At 45.6% G+C, this 9,429-nt stretch overlaps 1 protein-coding gene across 1 annotated transcript in view; it reads left to right on the top strand.

Moving 5' to 3' along the window:
* The first annotated feature begins 6,861 nt into the window (after positions 1 to 6,861).
* Positions 6,862 to 9,429, top strand: part of LRFN5 (leucine rich repeat and fibronectin type III domain containing 5) — a 256,511-nt gene continuing 253,943 nt past the window's right edge. The window contains exon 1 of the mRNA XM_034992514.1: positions 6,862 to 8,396. The gene's annotated coding sequence lies outside the window, so the exon portion shown is untranslated. The remainder of the gene's footprint in view (positions 8,397 to 9,429) is intronic.

Genomic DNA, 9,429 nt, shown 5'->3' with positions numbered 1-9,429 from the left:
GGACACAGACCAAGAGAATTATGGTTATGCTTCTCTCCCCAGTGCCTAGTGCTGGACACTGACTAAAACAATGAAATGAATAGCAGGGCAAGCAGAGAAAGGCCATTATATGGAAACAAAGTTTGATGGTAAACAATCACAAAAGGATTTGCTTTCCTTACAGAAATCACTGGCGCTATAACTAAGAAATAAATCCAAGGGAACTTTACCACCAACCTAGCTAAGAAAGTGGAGTCAGTGAAACGACCCGAATGACTCGGAGGTAAAACACGAGTAAAGTTAAGAGAAGTAACTCAGTTTCCTCAAGAGACCATAATTAAAGGAGAAGCAAACTGGTGAAGAGTAAAGGAGGAAATTACCTAATAATCATACTTTAGGATTTTATGTTAAATATTTTTTCTAAAAAATTCATCTCTTTTCATGTAGATAAAACTTTTCCAACACTATTTATCTTAATGAAAATACATCTTTCAGAAAATAAACAGAAAATAGTTCTTAATTCTAAATCTGTGGCGGCTTGTAAGGAAGCCAAACCCTGTGGTTTCAGCCGGATGAGTGTGTCACATTACTGCCGACTTGTGGCCACCTGACTGAAATTCAGGGGCAGATTTTGGAGAAAGATAAACATTAGAAAAGAGACTGTAAAAAACTAAAGCGTACCTCTGAAACAAATAATGCAATATATGTTAAGAAAAAAAAGAAGAAGAAGAAGAAGGTAGCGGGAGGGGAAGAATGAAGTGGGGGAAATCGGAGGGGTAGACGAACCATGAGAGACGATGGACTCTGAAAAACAAACAGGGTTCTAGAGGGGAGGGGGGTGGGAGGATGGGTTAGCCTGGTGGTGGGTATTGAGGAGGGCACGTTTTGCATGGAGCACTGGGTGTTGTGCACAAACAATGAATCATGGAACACTTCATCTAAAACTAATGATGTAATGTATGGGGATTAACATAAGAATAAAAAAAAAAGAATCGCAGCATTCATCAAAAGCATTGCAGTCAATGCTCATCTCATTAAAAAAAAAACAAACAAAACTAAAGCGTAAGAGCAAAAGCTTTCTTACACAGTTTATTATCAGGTTTTTTAGAACTGAGGGTAATATATACAGTTTGAAGAAGTTAAGTCCATAGACTTTCAACAACTATCACCTCCATCTAATATGACTTGGTGTTTCTACCGGTACTCACAAATCAGGTCATAAGAACAACAATGCAACCTTTTAAGATAATTTGTTTTTAAGATAATTATGTAATGACTGGCTCCATTTTACAATAGAGTGTCAAGATCAAGTGGAGGGGCCCCTGGCTGGCTCAGTGGGTAGAGCATGCAATTCTTGATCTCAAGGGTCATGAGTTCAAGTCCCACATTGGGCATAGAGCTTACTTTAAAAAAAGAAAGAAAGAAAGAAAATCAAGTGGAAATGTTCCTGGATGTATAAACATAAAACTTTCAAAATGTTTCTGCCAAGGTTAAAAACCAGGATTTTCAAAAATACATAAAAAATAAAATTGAAAAAATAGTACCATACTTAACATTAAGTCCTGTATGCAAATTTAAGAATGACTGTAATGGCTTCACATCCTGGATATGTAACACACTTTGTAGAAATTCTACTTTTTAGAAATCAAATTGGCTTTATATTTCTGAAGTGGGTAAACAACTAGTCACTGACACTTTAGTTTGAATTAGCATGATCTGATTGTTTTCTTAAAAATTTAATTAGATCCATCTAATAATATGACTAAATAGAGGTTTTGACAAGAACAGGAAAATAATTCACAATATTGTACCATTCTTCTCTGGATTAGATATTTCTAGGTAGGATGTTGTGCTTTGGGGCTTCTGGGTAACTAAATGGAAGCACCAGACAACAGGGAATTGATACCAGGACATAACCAAATAACGGAAGAAAAACGGATGGATGGATAGTAAAGACAATATCTACATCTTGCTTACAATAATGCCTAAGAATTGCCTTGTCTCTCTAGCAATGCTAATCTCTGAAATAATCCCTCCTCTTTGAATTCTCTCAAAAAGTTCTTGCCTATGACACAATCTTTATTTTTTATTTATTTTATTTTATTTTATTTTTAAGATCTTATTTATTTATTTGACAGAGAGAGACACAGTGAGAGAGGGAACACAAGCAGGGGGAGTGGGAGAGGGAGAAGCAGGCTTCCCGTGGAGCAGGGAGCCCGATGTGGGGCTCGATCCCAGGACCCTGAGATCATGACCTGAGCCGAAGGCAGACGCTTAAGGACTGAGCCACCCAGGCGCCCCGACACAATCTTTAAAAACCATTACACTTGTGTTTTAATAAGTAAGGTTCAATAAAGACTTTCCTTAGTAAAAGAAATGGCCACTTTCACCTAATAATTTATTGGGGTCTTGGTGCTAGTTCCAGCTTTCATGAGGTAGACCTTAATCACATAATACACCATTATCATCATCCATCAAGGTTAACAAGACAACAAAGAAACAGGAAGAAAAAGAAAAGTAAATTTATACTTTACACAAGTAAAATTATCACAAAACAATAAAGAATTTGCATTTAAAAATAAAGGGAACATATCTTCTGTATCTAGTAAGAATGTTAAATAGTAAATAAATTAGATTTTTTTGGAAGATCCAAAATACATGAGACATCTGTTTACTTAGAAATATGCTAGGGGGCACCTGGGTGGCTCAGTCGTTAAGCGCCTGCCTTAGGCTCAGGTCATGATCCCAGGGTCCTGGGATGGAGCCCCACATTGGGCTCCCTGCTCGGTGGGAAGCCTGCTTCTCCCTCTCCCACTCCCTCTGCTTGCGTTCCCTCTTTCGCTGTATTTCTCTCTGTCAAATAAATAAAATCTTAAAAAAAAAAAAAAAGAAATATGCTAGGTCTTCAACTTTGTTTAGAGTTCAGTTGATTTTTTTTGTTGTTAAGATGTAATTGCCACCACAATTTGTACCTTAGAACTTTATAGGCAGGTACAACATCAGAAACATGTTTCTAAGATAATGAAGTCTCTTTTACATTTCAAAACTATGTAGGGCACAACTATGACAGTTATTTTTTTTTAAATCTTGATGTTTGGATTTCACTTATTTTAACTAATTTTTTAATGTTATTACTTCATTTTAGAAACTTGTCTTTCCCCATTGTTTCCTCATATCATTTTCCAGTCTTTAATTAACAGAGAACTTTATATTAGTAAAAAGAATCAAAAGCTCTTCATATTAGTGATTTATCACCCAGCCAATGTGAAAGTAATTTCACCTTAAGTAAGATTTTAAAAATGTACATCAACAAAAAATGAGAAAAGACAATTTAGCACACATGTCAATCTGCAGAAGTAAGAAAATTCATGGAGTAAGCAGACTATTAACAACAAATTTAGAGTAAATCATGCCTCTCTCACTTCCTTAGAAGAAACTCAACTGCCAAATAATATAACCAGAAACTTAGGTTACCTTTTAGTTATTATTTTAACTGAAGAACATTCACATTTCTATTTGCTGTCTGAAATTGGCAAAACACAACTTTTCCAAATGCTGGATTATTCTGGGAAAACAATCCAACATTTAGGACCATGATCATTAGAAAAACAATCTGGGAGAGAGAAACTTGACATGATTTTTAAAGTGATTTGGCATAAACATTGGATTTGGGGACAAATTAAGAAAGTCAGGCAGATATGTTGAGAAAAGTAAAAACTAAATTATTTATTGGAATACATTTTGGTTCTTTTTAGATACTACTGTATAAATGGACTCTGTTCTACAAGGAATTTGCTTGGACTCTTAAAAGTTTACCAATTACATAGCTGGTTAGTGCCAACAACAACAACCATGTAGGCAAACCAGAAATTGCTATCTCCCTTCCTTTCAGAGGCCTTTTTTCCTTTGAAGGAAATAAAAATAAATTTTGAGATCCTTTGTTTACTTTTAGATCCTTTGGGAAAGAATATCCTAGCCTCCCCTTGAAAGTCTTGCCACCTTCTACTGACAACCAGGTAAAACAGAGCTCTCTTCTTCTCTATTGGCAAACTCTAATCAGCTTCCATAGGAGGAAAAGGAACAAAAACTGTATGTGGAGAGTGAGAGTTACAGGGCTTTACCAGTGAGTGCTTTCTTGAAATGAGATAAAACTGGGAAAGTAGAGGAAAGCACTTTCAAATATAATGCATAATGGTGCAGTAAGGCTAAACTAAACGAAGAGAAGATGTTTTTATGAGCTTGATAGGGCTTGCAACATAAGAGAATACTGAGAAGTTATACCTTATTACTCTTCCACATTAAGGAAACGTTGATCTCATCTTTCTCGTGCACACACACACACACACACACCTTTTCTTAAAAGTACCCAGTTATATATTTGAACTTTGCCCTGTTCTCAATTCTAGACTTCTTACAGCTGGTTAAGTATACCCCCTCCTCACCTCCATCTGGGCACTAGAAAAAGGAAAAAAAAAAAAAAAGAAGAAGGAAAGAAAGAAGGAAAGAAAGGAAGGAAGGAAGGAAGGAAGGAAGGAAGGAAGGAAGGAAGAAGAAAGAAAGAAAGAAAAGAAAGAAAGAAAGAAAGAAAGAAAGAAAGAAAGAAGGAAGGAAGGAAGGAAGGAAGGAAGGAAGGAAGGAAGGAAGGAAGAAAGAAAGAAAGAAAGAAAGAAAGAAAGAAAGAAAGAAAGAAAGAAAGAAAGAAAGAAAACGAACAAGAAAAGTTATTTAGTCCAGCGATGCAAGATCTTTGGATTTCTCATTCAACACCTCTCCATACTTCAGTCCCCAGGAAGAACCGCAAACCTTTACTTGCCGGACTTAAGCGGTTCCCATCAGCTCAGCAGGGAAGGGTGGCAAGCGGGGCAATCCTGAAAGAAAAAGGAGTCACCCCCGCGTCCTAAAGTGTTTGGAAGTGCTCGCTCACAGCGGCTCCTAGGTGGTACTGGTGCAACTCCGCCGCCCTCCAGTGAAGTCCCAGAAGCGGCCAAGTCTAAAGTGAGACGGAGATGGCCGCTCGCTCTCTCCCTGCTCCTCGGCGAGTCCTTGGACTCCGTTCGCCGCTGGTTCCTGCCGTAGACTTTTCGGAAACTCAATTCTTATACTTCGGAGGACAAAAAGCCACGGGGGAAGCACTGGCGGCTTTAGTGGAGACTCGCCTGGACTGCAGCGGTGTCCCTTTGCTTTATTTTGTGAGGTACGCCGCACAGCCCAGGGCTGGGCGAGTCTGACGCTCCAGCCCTGGAACTCGGACCGTGAGGCGCCGCGCGGGCTCCGCGCTACTCCGCCCGCCACCCAGAGCCCCGGACCCCGCGCCACCCGCAGATGTAGAGGAAGGAGGCACAGCAGGAACTGCAACCCCAGAGCTGCGCTCCTTCGGAACGAAGCAGCGACGAGGGTTGCGCGGATTCTTCAACCCGGGCCTGGATTTGGAGCCCGGGGGGCGTAAAGGGAGAGCAGAGCAGAGGAAGGAGATGAGAGCAGTTTCCACCTCAAGCACTCCACCCCTCGGCTTCTTTCCCCAGAGAGGAGGCCGTGTGGTCCTGCTTATGCGTGGGTGCACGTGTACGCGCTTGGGTGAGCTCAGTGGGTGTGCTCCAGTGTGAGTGCGTTTGTGCATCCGCAGGGCAACGCTAAAGCCTGGGAGAGCGATATCGGTAGCAAAATTCGATAGCGCCCATTCGAGGGGGCCACTAACACGTGGCTTTGCCAACTAGCCCAGGAAGAGGCCCTTATTAGCCAGCTTCCGTCTGCAATCTGCAACTCTACCCTTCTCTTTGGGTTCTGACTGGTGTCCGGGCCAGCCGAGATCTGAGCTAAAAGAGAAGGTGCCCCCTGGGGCCGAAGACCGAGTGCTGGAGAACCCACCAAAGAGAAGTGAAAGGGTTTCCTGGCTCCAGTAGAAAGGCTCAGCTGGATTTCACTGGGAGTTCCCGGAAGGAAGCTTTTTCCAGACTGGAGGGAGTGAGGGTAGGGTCTAGGAGAGAAGCTCCAGGAGTTTTGGCAGGGTCAGGAGAAATGCCGGCCCCTCGACCCCTCTCCGCCAGGGCCCAGTCCAGCGTTCTCCCCACCACCCTTCTCTTTGCTACTTCAGATCTGATCTCTTTCCCACTGACCTCAGTGGTCAGGCCTGGCTGATGTCGACTACTGGGCTTGCTTTCTGCCCTTGACATACTAAAATGTGACCAACTGCAGCACTTAAAATATCTAAGGCTGAGCTGAGTTGCTTCTCAAATAGAAATTTTTCAGCTTCTTTTCCAATCTGATTAGTAAGAGAACCATTGCCTACTACTACTAAGGGGACCGTGGATGAGGCCAGTCGCAGGTGACAGAGAGCTCAAATCAGCAGCCTTCCGTCTCAGATTTTCCTGGAGGTTATAGCAAATGACTTTTCCCACCGCTGTTAGCAGTCGCAGCTTGACCCGGTGCACTCCGTTATCCCATAACCGTGGGGGCAGTGGGTGGTCCTCAAGTTTCCCTTTTTCAAGAGGCTGGAGACGCCCCTAGAAGTTCGCCTTTATCTCCAGATTTTCTGCCTTCTCCCCTCCCCCTCCCTGCAACGCCCCCGCGCCTCCCCTGCCTGGGGATTGCAGGCACCTGGTGGACCCTCTCCTCTAGCCTGGGGTAAATCAGTCCGGAGCTCGCCCGCCTCGGAGGCGCGAGGGCAGAGGGAGGCGCAGTGGCCCGGGAGGGGGTCTCGCCTGACTCTGAGTCTGGGAAGCGCGGTAGCTCCCGTCATTGCGGCGAGGGCCGGGCCCACGGCCGCGCGCCCGCCGCCACCGCCGCCGCGGCCGCCTCCATGCTGCAGCGGCGGACGCAGTTCTTCCCGGCCGGGCGGCTGCCGTTGCCCAAACAGGCTGCCGCGGGGAGCCGGGGCGCGGGGCCTGCCCCGGTCGCAGGCTGGGACCTGGGCTGCCAGCCGCACGCCTGAGCTGCGGACTCGCCCCGGCGCGGCGGGCAGCGGGCGGGGCGCTGTGTGCAGCCGAGCGCAGGGAGTCGGCCAGCGTGTGCAGAGCGGCCCGAACTGAGGACTCGTGTGTGTGTGCGCGCGCGCGCGTGTGTGCGTGTGTTTGCGCGTGTTTTTCCTTTTCCCTAGAGGATGTGAATGGCTTCGCAGCTGGCTGCTCCCTTAGGATTCTTGACTGTGGAGCTCTGGGCTGTGAGCACAACCCACCCATATAATTCATTTTGCACGGTGGGTTTCTATCAAGAGAAAAAAGCGCAACTGGACGGGGGTGGGGCCGACCAAGGAAACCTTCTGGAAATGCACACACACATTCACAAGGGAGAGGAAGAATGAAAGACCTGAGGAGATTTTCATAACCTTCCTGCTGACCCTTCTGTTTTCCGAAAAGATTCTGGATCTTTTCTACCTTTTGAAGTCATCTCCAGCTAGCCGTGTGTGTGTGTGTGCGCGCGCGCGCCTCTCTGATGCATTTGACTGTCTTTTATCCAACTGCCCAGAAGCAAATGTTGTTAACTCGTCGGTGCCCCCTCGATGCCCAGGTTCTCAAAGAGCAGGGAGGACGCCCAGACCCCTTTTCCCGGCTGGATTCGGAACCGCTGCCTTGCTGTGGACCCATGTGTGTGGATCGCTTTACGCAGAGACTTGGAAAGCGCCAGTATTAACTTGCTTCCAGGTACATCACAAGGTCACCAGAGGGTCTTGTAGCCGTCTTGTTTCCGCGCATCTAGACCTTCCTGTCTTGGCTAGAAGGATATTTATGTTTCGGTCCACATCATCTGGAGCCAAAAGTTCAGCCCTTCGAGCTGGTTTCTGTACAAACAAGGTAACAAGGATTGCTTTTCAAACTGCTTAACAAAATCCCCGACTCTTCCTCAGCCCTTTCCCGGCTCTCTCCTCCCCACCAAAATGTCACCAGCTCTTGAATTACGTGGATTTGGGTTGGAGGAGAACTTGAAGGAAACGTGATCAAAAGGCGATGTCAAACCACTCTCTTTTCTGCCTGTGGTCCGGTGGGCATCAAAGCCGATCGTGAGAAGGACCAGTCCCCTCCTTGTTTCTCCCTCCCCGTGCTGTGCTGGATGTGCGTGTGCAAGAGTGAATGCGAGTGCGCGCGCGCCTGTGTGCGAGTGTATGAGTGTGTGTGTGTTTGAGTGTGTCTGTGTGTGCGTGCGCGGCCGCCCTGCCTCTGCCCGCTCCCCGGGCGCAGAAAAGCGGGTTTCATGGGGCGATCACCGCGGATCCCCCACCCAGCGCGACCTGCAGGCAGCGGCGGCAGTGGCAGGAGCCGCCCTTCGGACTCCCTAGGATGCGGGTGCTGAGCTATGGCAAAGGGCAGCAAAGTGACGAGCGAGACCCGCGTACGACTGTGAAAGCCACCTGGAGCCACCTTGCCGGGATTGTACCTGCGGGCAGAAAGTCCTCCTACGACCGTCTTTTCCCCTAGAGGCACCAGGTAACAAGCAAACGACCACCCGCCTCACCCAGTTTCCTTCTGATCTTGTTTCTAGTGTCTTATCTGCATTGCAGGCTACTTTACTTATTAATGTTTCGAAAATCATTAGGAAGGGCTGGATATCCAAGGGCGCTTTGTGATGTTGCAATAAAATTTCTAGTAGGTGGGATATAAATCTATACCTGAGCACTTAATCTAGCAGTGAAAGCTAAGGGAATATGGATATGCTCCACCCTAAGTGATGATACTGGAAAGCTGGGCATGTTGAACCTGTCTGAAGATGCCAGAGATTAAAATTCCATTTTTCCTTCAGGCTATGTTTGCCACGGACCATTTGGTATCCAGCCCTCCCCAGACTGTGGAGTGCGAGAGGGTGTTTGGTTTCCACCCATCATTTCAGGCAAGGATCGTTTTGACCCTTCTCTGCCTCTGGTGCCAGGTTGTTTTCCTTTCCTTATTGTGGAGGAGCTTGCCAGATCTTTTAGTAGTTGTAAATTACGCATCGGGAGACTTTAATCTGAAATGGAGTTTTCTTGGAACTTGCTTTGCTTGAAAGGGAATTCATTGTCACGGGCGTGTGTGCTGAGATATGGTATTTAACTGCGAGCGTTTGCTTAGATATGACAGAATGGATCCATGAAAGAAGTCATTTTTGTATCTAGAGGAGCAAGGCTAAAACCATAACCACCAACCCAATGCCATCCCCAGCTATATTGTCTCGGTTGTGGAGCTTGTGTGTGCGTGGTTTGTTTGGTTGGTTTGGGTTTGCTTGTTTCTGTATAATATGTATTTTGAAAATTCTTGCCAGTGCATTGATTTACAAGGAATAGGGTGGATTTGCGACTGCCTAATTAACATATTGGGTCTGATACGTTAAAACGGAGATTCCCATGGCTGGCAGAGTCAGAACAAATTTAGCGAACTTCCAAAGCCCCTTACCCTGCACCTTATTTCTCTCATTTCCTTTTTCCATCACCTCTGCGCCCCCCTGCAGAAATTTCATTCCTTTCTCGAGACCATTGGGATTAACAAG

Source organism: Mirounga leonina, unplaced genomic scaffold (assembly GCF_011800145.1).
Source record: "Mirounga leonina isolate KUSES-001 unplaced genomic scaffold, KU_Mleo_1.0 Mir_82, whole genome shotgun sequence".
Lineage (NCBI taxonomy): Eukaryota > Metazoa > Chordata > Mammalia > Carnivora > Phocidae > Mirounga > Mirounga leonina.
This window is presented reverse-complemented; position numbering and strand designations above follow the sequence as displayed.